Source organism: Neopelma chrysocephalum, unplaced genomic scaffold, assembly GCF_003984885.1.
Source record: "Neopelma chrysocephalum unplaced genomic scaffold, ASM398488v2 Primary Assembly neopelma1_143, whole genome shotgun sequence".
Lineage (NCBI taxonomy): Eukaryota > Metazoa > Chordata > Aves > Passeriformes > Pipridae > Neopelma > Neopelma chrysocephalum.
In genome coordinates this window covers 3,218,698-3,233,743 of record NW_020897805.1, presented here as the reverse complement: position 1 = coordinate 3,233,743, position 15,046 = coordinate 3,218,698, and the positions used below count along the sequence as shown (strand labels likewise).

Here is a 15,046-nt window from a genome sequence, read left to right as displayed (position 1 = left end):
GACTGAGGAATCCCCAGACACTGTGGGCAGGGGTTGGGGGAGACCCTTGGTGAAGCTGTTGAGGAACTTCAGGGTCTATTAAAGCCGTGAGGGCCCTGACAACTACAGCATAGAGTATTGTCTATTGGCCCACCACCTCATGCCATGTAGGCCATTCAAAACTCATTAGAGATGTTTACCTTGTGATGTTTGAAGAACTTCCTAGAGATGAAACTGTCATCTCAGAGTTGTCATGTTCCCTGAAAAAAGTCTTAAAGCACAATTTCATCATTCCCATTTATTATTTAAATCTAATATACTGCTTCTACTCAAATTCAAGTTATTTTCCCAGTGAAAGAGTGGCAAATGCAAATTGCTAACCTGTAGAGATGGATGTAGAGACCCCTGGTGGCCTAGTGGTTAGCGTGCAGGACTTTCACTGCTGCGACCACGGGTTCGAATCCCGGTCTCCTGGCCTGATGGAGGTCGTTAGCCCTGTGTGGCCATCCATCTATGAGAAGGACACTCTAAACAAACCTACGTCCTGAGGACCTCACTGCCATTGTCCAAGCTTGCTTGGCCCGGCAGATGAACCTTAGGATTAAAGGGTGGGCTCAGTTCAGCGCAGGCTGTGTCTCACCTAAAAAATCCATTGCGCAGGCTGGAAAGGTAAAAGACCTTTTCCCAAATCTTCGTTCGCGAAGATGGGCCATTATTATTAGAGATGGATGTATAATTCTGCATATGTCTAGAACTCAAAATTGAAGAAAATCATCCCAGGGGTATCTTCTTAGTAAAGTTTCACTAAAAAATCCAGTCTTAACTTTGAAACTTTTTATTCATTTCATATAGAACAAGCTTACTGACTGACATATATGGGCACTTATCTGAGGATAACGCTTAGTCTTACTGCAGAAGTGTGTAAATTTTATGCTGTTCAAAAAGTCTTAGTTTGGACCCATTTTAAGGTTACTCACCAAAGGAAAATAAGAGTATATAAGAGGCTTTCTGCTTAAAGTGAATTTTTAATGCAGTTCATATTGGCTTATTTTGTGTAAATAAACAAGAATTGAGAAATGTAAGGCTAGGTAGAGGTCAGATTTTGTCATTTAGTATCTGTTCCTAAAAGGCCTCTCCTTGCAAATAGTACCTCATACAGAATGCACAAAAATGAAAGTTTTAGTCAATTAAGTTTGTTTAAATGGCATTATGGAGGATAAGTCCAAATTGTTTCAAAAAATGTTATTCTGGTGTTCAGAGACCTTGTACTTAGGCAGTCAGCCAGAATCCATCACCATGGATTCACAACAATCAAGACCTTGACAAGTTTTATGTCTAAAGAAAACCAGTTAGTCAATTAATGGTTAAAGACTTCAAAACATCTTTTTGTTAGTATGACACTGATTCAAAAGATAAAAGACCACGCAAATCTTTTCAATAGTTTTCTGTTCTTTTCTCCAGATCTTCTGAGGAGGAGGAATGACCAAAAAAAAAAAAAATCCAGCCACAAATCCTGCTAGAATGCATAATAGTTAACTAGTAGCCAATCGTTTAGAGTAACTCTTCCATTAGCAATTGGTACATTTCCTCTAAAACAGAAAGAAACTTTCAATAGATTTTACAGTTTCAGACTTCAGTCTTTAATTGGATGTGGCCATTTAATTTTGAATGAAATAGTTTTTCTTTTATTGCATTCTGATACATGCCAGCTTTGACAGAGAAAGCAAGCAACATAATGCTCATATGGCACATTAAGAGCCACACTCTGTTGTGGCTTTGCACTTCAGAGACACTAAATTCTGCAAAATTTGTTCATTAAAAGGCTTGACTACAGCAGTCTCAGTGTTAGAGGTAATGCAATAATTGAAGGAGACACAATTGCTTTTTCCAAAACCTATTTTTGAACTCTATGAAGGGAGAAAATAACAAATTGTCTGCCCCTATTTCTTTTCATATCCTTTAGCTAGCTGCACTTATTGCAGGAGCTCCTCAATGAAATTCTGTGCCCTGGTAATACAGAAAATCTGCATCATCACAGAGATTTTACTCATCATGAAATCTAAGATATCTTTTAGGAATCTATATTTCTTCAGAAAACACATGGTTCTGATTCCTAAAGCTACTCAGAACTCACTGCTCTAAGTGCTATTGAGCACTAAATATTATAGTGAGGCTCATAACGGACATAATGCAAGTACATGCATGCACACTGCCTTGTAGATTTTCTTTGCTTGCAACTTTGACCCTCCTCAGCAGCCATTTGGATGCCTTCTAGAACAGCCAAGGACTTAGGATGTGGCAATTCCTGGGAATCTCTTAAAGCAAATATCTTCCCAGTACATGCCTCCCCAACTCTGCTGACATGAGCAAGTTCTTTCATGAACATAAATTGTTTGCTGGAGGAAAATTCAGTGCTTTCTTTTAGTGGCCTAATTTTGGGAAATTATCCTTATTAGGATTAGTGTTCAAACAGAAAAATGCTAACACATCACTGGACTCAGTTTTCACCGAAATTCTGCAATCCAGTGAAGTTCTCATAAGCAGTTCTTGCTTCCAAAATACCAGTTTTCTTGGTACCCAACAGTTCCAGCTATGTAGATGACCTGGAATAAACAATTTAGATATTCAAATGCACTGATTGCATCTGCAGACTTGCCGTAGCTTTAAGAATAATCTACGTAGAAGTATGAGATAAAAAAAGAAAAGCCAGAGAAATAATATATTCTCTTGTGTGAATTTCAACACCAGTCTTGAGAATTCTTTGGCCTAAAGCTGCCCAGGATCCTTCTACTGTAGACCAATTTTTTCTTTTAATTATTATTTTCAAGTTAGTTTCCTTCCTCTAACAGTGAACAGACCTGCAGATAAAGCAATTCTCCAGTGGCAAAATATTGCACGGGTTTTCCTCTCTTCCACTCAGAGAATCAACTTATGTCCCTTAATTGCATCCATTTGAATAATTTTAAACTCATCTTTTTTTTCTGTCCGATTTCAATAAATGTCATACTCGAAGGCACCTGCAGAGAAGATTGATGAACCATCTTCCAGCAGCCATCAACTTTCTGCATATATAAATTGTTTATTCAGGGCTCAGTCACAAAGATCAAATAGTTTCTTCACTCATACCACAGTAGCAGCTTTATCAGTAAGGTAGACACGTTACACAGTGCCACCATTTTCAGAAAAACAACCTCAAAGCATCAACCAGGATTCATTAGTTCTACTTAAACAGATTCCCCAAACATGACAGAGTCAAAGGAATGGTAGAGAGCAGACTGGAGACAATTCGTATGGGAACTAAGAAATTACATGTCCTTAGTACTTTTGTCATTGTTAACATGAACAGTGGTTACTAAAGTTCATGGAGATGACTCCACTGTTCAGGTTAAAGGTATCTTTTTGCACAAACCTACTATCAGCCTGGTTGATAGCCTCTGCACCTCATAGTGCTAGCAAGGGATTTTCTACTGTGCATAAATTACACTAAATTAACCATCACTGGCAGGTGGGTGGTAAAATTATATATTTTTACTGAAGCCAGCAGTTGGGATTTTCAAGGGCATTCTTCTTTTCGTTTCAACAGGAATATCAGTGAAAGAATGTGCACCCTGAAAAATTCTGCCTTTGTATTTTCTTCTTGGCTGGAAACCAAGTTGCTGTCAAAAGGTGCAGCTCATCAAGAGAGGGAGCCTTTGTTTTGTTTAATTTCAAAGTTATAAAACATAAAACTGTGAAACTGTGGTAATAAAATTTCAGCCAACTTAAGCAGGGATGCAATATATTACCAAATGTTTTCTGAAGCAATGAAGATTCAAAGTGTGGCTTCCTCTTTTTGCGTTTTCTTTTTGTCACAGCAATTAAATTATTCTTTTTGAAAATAAACTTAGGCATCCATTTATTTTCAAGGATATGTTTTCATTAACTCAGGTCTAGAGCTATTTAAAAAACAGGAGAAAATATTTATCACTGTTTTCATTTGATTAGTTGAAATGTTGCTGGCAAAATCAACATTTCAACATGTAAAACTTTTTCATTAATTCTAGGAATGTCAACAGGGACTGGTTCAGCAAAAAAGGCAGGGATAGATCTATGCCCAGTGGTCACAATGTATTGGAAAATTAAATCGACTTGGTAAATCTGTGCTCGAAACACCAGATAGAATTAAGTTGCAAGCATTAGAGTTGTCTTCTCTTTCCAAGTCCAAAGTATGAGCTTTCCTGAAAGAATCTCCTTTGCAGAATGCTTTGTGCATCAACCATTAAAAACAAACAAACAAATGAGAAAAAACGCCTGGCTTTTCAAAATGTCTCATGTTGGCTGACTAGAAAAGCCAGGTCATGAATCATTTGTAAAAAATCTTGCTCATCATCATTGCTGCAACACAGTTGGAAATCTTTGGATATTCTAGGCCTGTATATATGTATACATGTACATGAGTATAGTTCCTCTTGTGGTTCCCACTTCTTCATCTGCCAGCTGAAATATTTTGAGGTGAGAGGGGAGTTTTGCCAAGGGGAAAAGGTTCACACATCTACTGTAAAGTTCACATTCACATTTGACCATATTATAACGTAGCAGAATGCACATGTAGGAGATGTTTCATGAAATCCACTGAAAACCAACGTGGGGGGATTTAGAAAAAAAAAAAGGAGTAGAAAGAACTAAAAAAATTCTATTCTATTGTAATAAAACACCCAACTTAGCTAATTATTTATGTATGCTCTTCAAAGTTAGAAGAACTCATTAAAATTGAGCACACGAACCAAGACTTAATCAACTGTAGTTATCAAATTCAGCTAGCGGTAAGCCACAAGCTCTGAAGGGCCCCAATTGACTGATAAATGCAATATTTTTTTAATTTGTACAATAAAAATAGCAGTATCATTTAATGCAAAATGTGAAAAAATTATTACAACATAGTCACCCTCATCCCGAGCTGAGAGTTTGGCCCTGGTCCTCCTCTCACTGAGACTATGAGCATGGTCTCACTGATACATCTGATTTACATGGTGTAAGTATGCCTTTTTGTACACAAAATTTTAGCATACAGCAATCTCTAAAGGCTGATTGCCACCCTCCCTCTCTCCTTCTTCCTTTATAACTGGGTTTATAACAAAAACATTGACACAGCCTTAACTATGGCAACATTAGCATTTGCCATTATAATTAACAGATTCTTCTTTTTTCTTTGTGATTTACATGCATATTTTCTTCCCAGTGCAGTAATCACAGATGGTATAGCTTGTAACATATACTATCCCCAAACAACAAATACATTCTTTTTAGAGTATGTCTCTGATAAATTTTATTTCAATGTAAAAGGTAATAGGCAGAAAATGTAGTTTGCTTACAAGTTTCCTTTATGGTTGTTTGACTGTCACTTTTCTGTAGATTTATGATAATCATTCTTGCAACAAAAACGTTTACTTCACTGTCTAAATAATAAGGTAATTTGTTACAGCTAATTACTCAAGTGCTTCCTTAATCTCAATTAAAAGATTCAGGCTGATTTTCTACATTTCTGCAGCAGTATGTTCCAGAATATCTTGTTAATGTATTCCCAATCACATATTTGTTAAGGAATGCATGGTCCATGCAAAACTGAAATGCTAAAATACATAGCTGCAATCTTAAACAATGATTTATTGTGACATGGGATGTGGGACATTTCCACAGCTTTTGTGATTGCAGTAATGAAGCTGTAAACCAAATAGCATGAAATGAAGCAAGGCCTTACAATTTAATCAGCTCGTAAACAGATCTACTGCATCAAGCAAATGACATTATTATCCATCCGAAGTAAATCATGCTAATCTCAGGAGATAAAATCAACATCATTAATGGTCACATGTCATATTCATCAACACTAAACCATCCCTTTTGACAGATTAATCCTAACTACAGCTCCCACGATGTATGGTAATAGGGCTTGTAGCATACATTTCATTCAGCAGTAAGGCTAACCAGCACTCTTAGTCTGCTATTACAAATAATTTTTTTATTGATTTACATATTTTAAAATGCATTTAAGGTGAGGTACCATTAAAAATCCTGTCACTATCACATATTTCTTCCTCACATTCTCAGCCTGTATTAATAGAAACTAGAAACTAAACATTGTATGCCATATAAATACTTTCTTTAACACACTGTTAGTGGTAATTAAAGATTTCTGCCTGTGTTTTTCACTCAGCTATGAAAATATTCCTTCTTTTTAATAGGATTTAAAGAACTATTGATACTATTATTCTAATATCTCATTTGTAGTGTAGCAGAGCATAGTGCCCCTGGTCATGGATCAGGGCTCAATTGAGCCAGGTAGGATCCTGAAGACTATATTATCCATTACCCCATCATTAATGCAGCATCAAAAAACCTCAAAGACACATTTATGATATTCACTCTTCACTGCAGCTTATTGTGTCCTGCAGACTGGTTGTATATTTCTGCTCTGACTCTAGCTTCTGCGTATTGCCTATTTGTTCCAAACACAAAATATATTTATTTATCATGGAACTGACCCTGTATGAATGCTTTTGAAAAGTGTCCACTATTCAAAGTGTCACTTTCCCTGAACAGGCACTGAATTATATTGACAGGCACATTATCAAGGGCTGCTGACTGACAGAATGAATGACTGCGGCTACATGCCGCATTGCCAGTCATTGACTGAGTGGGTGCAAAAATTATCTACAACCTTTGGAGATCTAAAGGACTCTGAACTAAGGCTAGAAAAGAAGATATATGCAAGTGATTTACTTGCAGAGCATTTATCAACTTAGTACAAACATCTCAACTATTACCCAAACTACTTCACTAATGTAGTAATTCATTAATGGTTTATTCTCTCTCCTGAAACTATTTTTTTAAACATTCCTTTTATGCAATTATTAATGTTATGTTATTTAATATGTGTTTATGTTTCACCAGGGAAATGGTTGGGGTAATAATTTTAAAAGCAACCACTGCCTCCTGCATTTGTTTTTAAGCCAGTGTTGGTTAAGATGCATCTTAGTAAGATTATACGGGCAAGACAAAAACAATACTAGAGATGGCCTGTGGCTGACACATAGTAATCAGTAAGTTGGTTAAGAGAGAAGGCAGAATGCTTCCTGGACTGTGCTGGAGCTTTAGGAAAACACTAAACTAACCACAAAAGCATTTCATTTACTTGCCAAAATAATTTATTAGCCAGACTTATTTTTGATTGACATAATGGCAGCTTGAAGAAGTAGACCACAAAATTCTACTTTTTGTAAAAATCACATCTATTGACTAGGGAAAAAAGAAGGGTAATAAAATTTTTCAATAAGTGCATTAATTTCAAAACCTCAAAGTACTAATGTCAAATTTACTGGAATCCACTGACCTTTAAGGAGCTTTTAAAGATTTTATGACTTAGATTGTCACATTACTTACCAAGAATAGTTAAGAAACTGTTTTTCCTATCTAAGGTTTTTAATGTTGAAGTTGTGAAGACTTTCTCTTTTCTGTCACTGTCCTTTTTACTCTCAGTGCTCCCATACTTCAAGCTCAACATAACAAGTTACTTAATCTTTGACAGGCTGCAGACATCTGTGGTGCTCATCAGTGATGGTGGTTAGAGGACTAAAAGAATCACTGATGAGGAAGAACAAAAAACTCCTCATAGGATTTTTGTGCTACTGCATAACATCTTAGTGAGAGCACAGTGTTGTTGAGCTTCTGCTCCTCCAAAACCATGTCCTAGTACCTCCTAGACGTCTACTCCTACAAAGGTTTACTAGGTAAAGCCAAGATGAAAGCAAACTATCTTTTAAGGGATATGGTTTAGGTGAGCAAAAGAAACAAACTGGCTTCTCAAGCAATACAAACAAAACTGGCAACAGAACTTCTTGGTAGTGTAAGTGGTGTATAAAGCAAAGTTTTGCCAGCACAGCTATGGTGCAATAAATGAAGAATAAAAATAGTCCCTGATATAGCTATCAGACAAAAAATTTCCTGTGTAGATCAAGTCCTAGGAAGACACATCACTTGAACAAAAATGATTAGCATCTAAAAAGAAAAACTTTTATCTGCAAGAAATGGAGGAACAAGACCATATACAGTGGGCAAAAGGCAGCAGGAATGTCTACAATAGCTCATTTATGTGCATGTTAAGAGTACGGATTAGGACAACCATTAAAAGGATAAGGACAGTCCCACAGGCCTAATAGACAGCTAAGAGTAAAATCTATTATTTTTATTCCTAATATTTTGTCCTCTCAGTTTAGTAATTGTATGAAAAAACCTTCTTTGAGAATTTTGTATAATATTTAGCAGTGGGACTCACATAGTAGTACCACATGTATTACTATGACACCGCATCATCTTAAGTTTTTTTAACAGACTTCATTAAAAATACCATTAGCTAATGATACAATTAGAGAGAACTTTTTAATCCATTTGTTTCATCTCTGAAACACAGCTGTAATAGCAAGATGTGCTTGGTTTTAAATAAGTCCTGATAATATTCTATCAGTTTAAAGGGCTACACATCGAAATTACACAGACAACTGGTTTAGTCTAAAAATGATAAAACATGTCAGGATATAAAGATCATTTCATTCCTTGAAAAGAAGCCGTGACTTAAAATATTGTGCTTTGGTTGCATGCACAAGATTCCTATAATCAATCATCCAAAATAAACTATTTAGGAGTTGACTTGAAAGCAAACAAGCTAAAAACCTGTTTTAAAAACCATTAAAAAAGGTTAGGAACAGAAAACATCTTCATTTTTATGTATATGTTGTTTCCTGGTTTAAGTTCAGTGCAATTTAAGTCAATCTACTTAAGCAACAACAAAGTTTTCATGCTGGTAACATTGCCAGTTACAAGCTAATACTATTACCTGAAGATATGCATAACTTATTACCAGGGAAATGACTGTTAAATAGTTGAGAATAAAAGCCAACTAGAAGATGTGGGTTATCCACCAGTGACTGGTAAAGAAGGATGGATTCTCCTGAGTGTAAATGTATGCTGAAGGACATTCAAAGTAACATACAATGGAGTTAGCATTTTACTACCATGATGCACTGGTGACAATGTTGGTGGAATATGCAGCACTGGATATTTAGGCCCCAATTTCTCTCCAGTATTTGAACTTGGCTCAGGTTTGTAATAGGTAGTGAAAAAAATAATCATTACTTGCTCATTAACCAGCATAGAATAAGTTATTGGTTATTGCATTGTTTGAAATCTAAAACACTTTTAATAATCAATGTAAAGGATGCAGGTTGAAACATTAGTTAGAATATATGAAGAATTTATATTATTATAAAAAAAATCACTAAGAAGCCCTGGGAGTAACCTAAGCTAGATATGCAGAGCTCAATCTATAATGCCATTAACACATTGAAACGCCCCCCCCCTCAGTGGAATATGCCTCAAATATGTAATTAGTGGCATGGTAGTATTAGTTCAACAAAGGTATCAAGGTAAGAGAGACCTTATGAACATCATAGCAAAAAACTCCTGACAGCTGATTTTCCTTTCGGCCATTTGGTATGTAAAGTATAGTAAGTTTATGCACCTATGCAGTGAAAAATTGATTCTTTCATTATGTTCCACTTAATTTCTTCAAACCACCTTTCATGAGTAATCTACATTGCCACTGTTGGATCACTTAGAAGAAAACCCTAACTCTGTAGCTGACACCTTCATTTTCATCCCAACTGACTGTAGAGATTCTAATTTAGAGAGACAAAAGTATATTATGCATAGTAATAAGAGGAGCAGTACCAGATCAGAACTTAAATCTAAGGAAATGAGAAAACACCTTTTTTATACTTACTGTATATAGACATAGAAAATACATGTAGCTCATATGCGAGCAAAATTAGCCTCTCTCATTTTCCCATTTGCAAGCTTAACAGTGATATAAGCATGGACTTCAACAATACAGTCTTTCAGATTTAATCTTCTCACACTGAAAGAGAGAAATCCAGACTGAAGAGTAAAGAAAATACATCCTTTGTTAAACCTGTATTATAAAAACATAAAACAATAAAAAAGTTTATTGCACTCTTGACTTTAAAGTCTCCTTTCAAAGTTTTCTTTCTCCTACAATATAGTCAGAGATAAATCATGCAAGCACAGGGATCCTTGCAGTTAATTTAAGGCTCAGTAAAGACAACATAAGATAGAAAAAACTCAGGTTTTTGTAGTGTTAGCCAACTTTTGCAATAAGGTGAATCACTTTTGATTTTTTATTTTACAAAAGGCCTACCTGTGCTCCTTGGTTCTTTTCCTTTTTTCCCTTCATTCTGAATGCCAGAGGATAAAAAATCAGTTTATTATTGAATCTTTATACACAAAGAAGATTATGAAAGCACATGCAGGATGATCCATTTCTTAGCTGTTGACAGTGGAGCTGGAAAACTCTGGAAACACTTTTTTTGTACTGTTTGGATTATAAAAGGATCTTGAATACACAGACTGATTGGCTTCAATGGATTAGCCATAGCTATCTTAAAAACACTTTTGAGCTTATATGGACATTCCCTAGCTTTTTATTTTAATGTGAAATTCTACTCTGAGAAACAATCATCAAAGCAACGCCTTTGTCATCAAACAAGTTTTATTTATGTGTGTGATGCATGCTCCTCTTAGCAGCTCAGTTAACTTTTGGTTTTATATAATACTCAGAGGGAACTTGAGCATTTGGGCTCTGAATTCTTAACTGAATCCCAGTGGGAAGATCAGATAGCATCTGGCCTTTATGAATCAACGTAGGGTTGCTGCTGGGAAGGAAAGGGTAGTGCTTTGTTCCCCTTTACTTTTGAACAATCATAGCATATATAGTGACCAGAATCAGTTCCTCCTGTCTTCCCCTGCAGCAGGTAATGCAGTGGCATCATCTTTTCAGTCTTTCACCCAGTCTAGTGAACTAGGCAAACACAAAAGCCTTGGTTCATTAAGAGACATCTCAACTCCTGGGAGTCCCTTGGAAACAGTGCCCGAGCCACCAGTGTTAATTCATCATGAAGTTCCTGGAGTAGTATATCTCTTCCATACCCTTTCCCATCCCCTGCCACAGAGATATTCCACCTCTCTGGGACCATCTAGCCTATGACCCAACCACAACCAGCTCAATCTGACTTGCAGATATTAGTGCATTCAACTTGGGTTGGGATATAAGTCCTTCTCTTGTAAATGGAAAACATTTTGACTAAAAGCTGTCAAATTGCAGCAAGTAGTGAAGTCCACAAGGCTTTTCTCAATGTCATTTTGTAGACGGAAAGAAAAAAGCCTTTAAGGAGAGCATATAAGTTATGGGATTGGGTTTCCAGAGGGCTTTTTGGGATCCTTTTAGACCAAGAGTTTTCTTACATGGTCAGAGCAAGGGCTGTGTGAAACTCAGTAATTTTGACTGTCATGCTATTTTTCAGTTCCAGCTTTCATCACTTTGTGCCTTTTGGGTCTAGCTTTGCCTCCACTTAAGTGGTTGTCAATGTAGAATAAATCACATGAAGACTACTTAGGGCCATGCTCTTCACCCAGCCCACATAATAGAGGAAGGAACTAAATCCCCAGAAATAAAGGGATATACTCTCCTACTCAGCATGGCTATTGAAATGCTGGAGAACTAACTGTTACACTGAAGATGAGAAATAATTGTTTTCTCTAACATGTACTCAATTCAAATTTGAGAGGACTCACAGCCCTCTGCTGCTTTTTTAGAAAATCAGGAAAAAATCTGCTGTGTCTTTTGAGCACAATGCATGACTAGAAGAGAGCAATAAAGAATGTATTGCACAATGCATGAGTAGCTGCAGTACAAATTAATATATTGTGATGGGTTTAGGAGACAGAGGGGTGTCCAGAGCTGGACCTGGAACAGTCAAGCCAGTGATTCATGGCTTTCAGTAGTGAGGCCAATGATTCTTGAATTCCAGCCTTTGCAACCATGCCTTGCCATTCATTCTTTTTCAGATGCAAAATATTGCATTCTTTCTCTAAGGGAAATATGTTAAAGGAAACTGGGATAGCTAACAAACTGGAAACTTAAGCACTCCTTTACATTTTAGGACAGGAGATAAATCAGGATCTTGATGTACATTTTTAAAGAAAAAAAAAGAGTGGCTTGAATCTGACTTACTCTTGCATAGGAAGCTCATGTAAGTGTGAAGACTCTAGAGAGGAGCTGGCTTCGTAGTAGGAAAAGCTTTTTTTGTTACTATTAGCAGCCTGAGGTGTGCTGATCATTTTATTCCTGGTATTTTGCCATCTCTTAACAAGCATTGCCACAAAATGACTCATGAGAAGGGGTTTTTGAGTGGAGTTCTGTCATTTTGGCACAGATTGCAAGTCTGATCATAGGGAAACCATTTACTTTTCCAATTACGTGGTCAAGGCACAACTGTAAGTACTGTAGAGTTTTCTCTTCCCATGTTAACCTATCAGGACCAGCCAACTAATAAACAGAAGAAAGTGAGTGTTTGGTGAACTTTACAGTCAGAAACTGTACACAAAAGTCTTCAGGCCATCAATTTCCCTTCATTATTTGTGTGCTGCTCTTGAAGACTATTCTTGAAATCAGTTTTCAGAAATGTATTTCAACAGCATACTAGAGATATAAATATTGTAATTCCTCTTTTTTTGATAGTTAGCTTTAGAAGCAACTGACCTGTCAGCTCCTACTCTTCTTCTGGTGAGGGTTTAAATCAACTCTCTAGTGGAAAACAATCCGATGTAAAGTTGAGCTAGACCTTTGCTAGACAAATCTTATTAAAACAGAAACCTTAAACAAACGCAAGGCTTTGTCACCTACACACTTGTTCTGCATATCTAATCCACACAATGGTTTGTTGACCATAAACTCTTTGCCCCTGTGGGAACCAAGAGTGATCTCCTTCACACTTCTTAACTTCAATATATTGCTTTCATCCCCTCTTTCCCCCTTCATTCCTCTCTTCCTCTGATCACAGAAATCCTCTCAGTAACTGTAACTCAACACTGGAAAACATTCCAGCATTTCACGGATCCTCACATCCGTTACTGTTTACAGGACAGTATCCCACAGCCAGGCAGTACTGAGCTGATCTCTGAGTCATTGAAGTCAGAGGAGACTCTGTCACAGAGAATAATAAGCAAATTTTGTGGGATATTTTGTATTACATCCAGGTGTATTTTTTTGTTAAAGGTATTTTTCACTTAATCTAAATAACAGGACATCAGTATCCGATGGGTATATTCTTTCTAATTTTGCTCAGCATAAAAAGCTTTTCCATTTACTATACTTTTGGTTCAAGGGCACAAAATGAAGTGGGGCAATTAAAAACAGGCAAATAATGTACCTGATGATTTACCATATTTTATTTACATTATTATATAGCTATTTGATGTAATATTGTCTGCTCCTGTCACTCTCTGCAATGTGTTTGATGATTCAGGGAATAAATAAAACCCGGGGTTAGCAAATAAATGAGAGCAGAATTGGCAGCACACCAAGTCTGCTTTATTTGACTGAGAGAGAGATGTGTTACATGGCCTGTTTGTTTAAATTACGCTGAGAGCTGAGATACACCAGGTGTTGTAGTTCATGGAACAGAGCCCTTAAAATGTTTGCAAAAACCAGATTTCTGTTTACTGGTTTGCCAGAATACAAAACCAGAAGGTTTACACTGACAAGTTGAAAGAACAGGACTCTGTGCTACCATTTTGCTATTATTTTTATTAATTAAAGTTACAGAAATGTCTCATATATACTGACTATCCAATCTCTATGTGTCTGTCTCTACATTGGAATATGTAGTATACATAATTATGTAAAATTATTCTAATGACTTATCTTAATGACTCTGAAATACCATAAGACATTCTGAAATATCATAATACAAATCAAGTTGTGCTATCTTTATTCAGCTAAACTCCCCTTAAGTTCAGTAAATGGGAGCTGGGTCTGAGAGATTTAATTTTTTAGAGTTTTTCTCCCCACTTCCTCTTCCATCAGAGACAGCCAGATAGAGTGGGTTAAAATCAAGGAGATCCCGAGCTGTTCTTTCAGGATAGGCATGGAAGTAGTGTCATAAACAGACCTTAGTAATAAACTATATCTAAAAATTGTTAATTTTCCTTAGGATCATACTAAGGATGCATTCAGGTATTCACTGCAGAGGTGACTGGGCCTCTAGCTTTGTGCTGCTCTCCACAGCATCCTGCAAAGCAAGCAGGGTGGGCAGATGAGTGATCCTCACCCACTTCATTGGAAGGTCAGCCAAGGCAGTTCAACCTATCATAGAAGACTGTTAGAAGTAATCCACTCAACTTTGCAGCGCTGTGGGGCCAATAACCTTTCGTAAGGGAACAGATTAAACCAGCAGGAGTTTTGTCTTAAGCTAGGAAAGCAGTTTCTGCAGTGAACATCAGATCACGGCCCGAATCAAGTTCAAAACTTGAATAGAGAGAGAGAGAGGTGGGGGGGAAGAAAAAAGGGGGAAGGGAGGAAGAGGACAAGGAGGACAGGAGGAGAGAGAAGCAGAGAGAGAGAGAGTACTCATTCCCCCTTTAACTCTATGATCTCTTACCAGCACTCTGAGCAAAACATACCTATCAACAAAACAAAGGCTAATGCATGTGAGGCTTCTTTAAGTCTCACCCAGTCATTTATTTGTTTTAGAGATTTTCTTCCCCACCTTGAATAGAAAAAGATTACTTTTTAAAAACCAACTGCAGCAGCAGGGACATGAGTTATCTTCCAACAAAAGGACATTGTCTCAGATTCAGTTATCTTTGAGACTGCCTTTTTTCTGTATCTTTTAGTGGTTATAACTTACAACTGCCTGGGGTGCTTTTATTGTCCGATTCAAACATCTTGATGGACAAAACATTCCTACTGACTCTCTCTGGAACCCTCTCTCTTGAAGCCTGCCAAAGCTTGAGTTTCAGCATGCACAGAACATACTGCAAGTAAAGTCTGCTTAATCTCACTTTGCATTTAGCAAGAAGATATTGGGATAGTCCCAGAGAAATGCTGAGATTTGTGTTGATCTAATGAAGAAGATAATAATACCATGCTTACACGGAATCATGTACTTGTGTACAC

At 36.8% G+C, this 15,046-nt stretch overlaps 1 long non-coding RNA gene across 1 annotated transcript in view; it reads right to left on the bottom strand.

Annotated features, from left to right (window-relative positions):
- Window positions 1-698: 698 nt before the first annotated feature.
- Window positions 699-15,046, bottom strand: part of LOC113975699 — a 53,596-nt gene continuing 39,248 nt past the window's right edge. Inside the window, exons 2-3 of the long non-coding RNA XR_003536893.1 lie at window positions 9,794-9,982; window positions 699-783 (exon numbers count right to left, since the gene is read on the bottom strand). This is a non-coding gene — a long non-coding RNA (uncharacterized LOC113975699). The remainder of the gene's footprint in view (window positions 784-9,793; window positions 9,983-15,046) is intronic.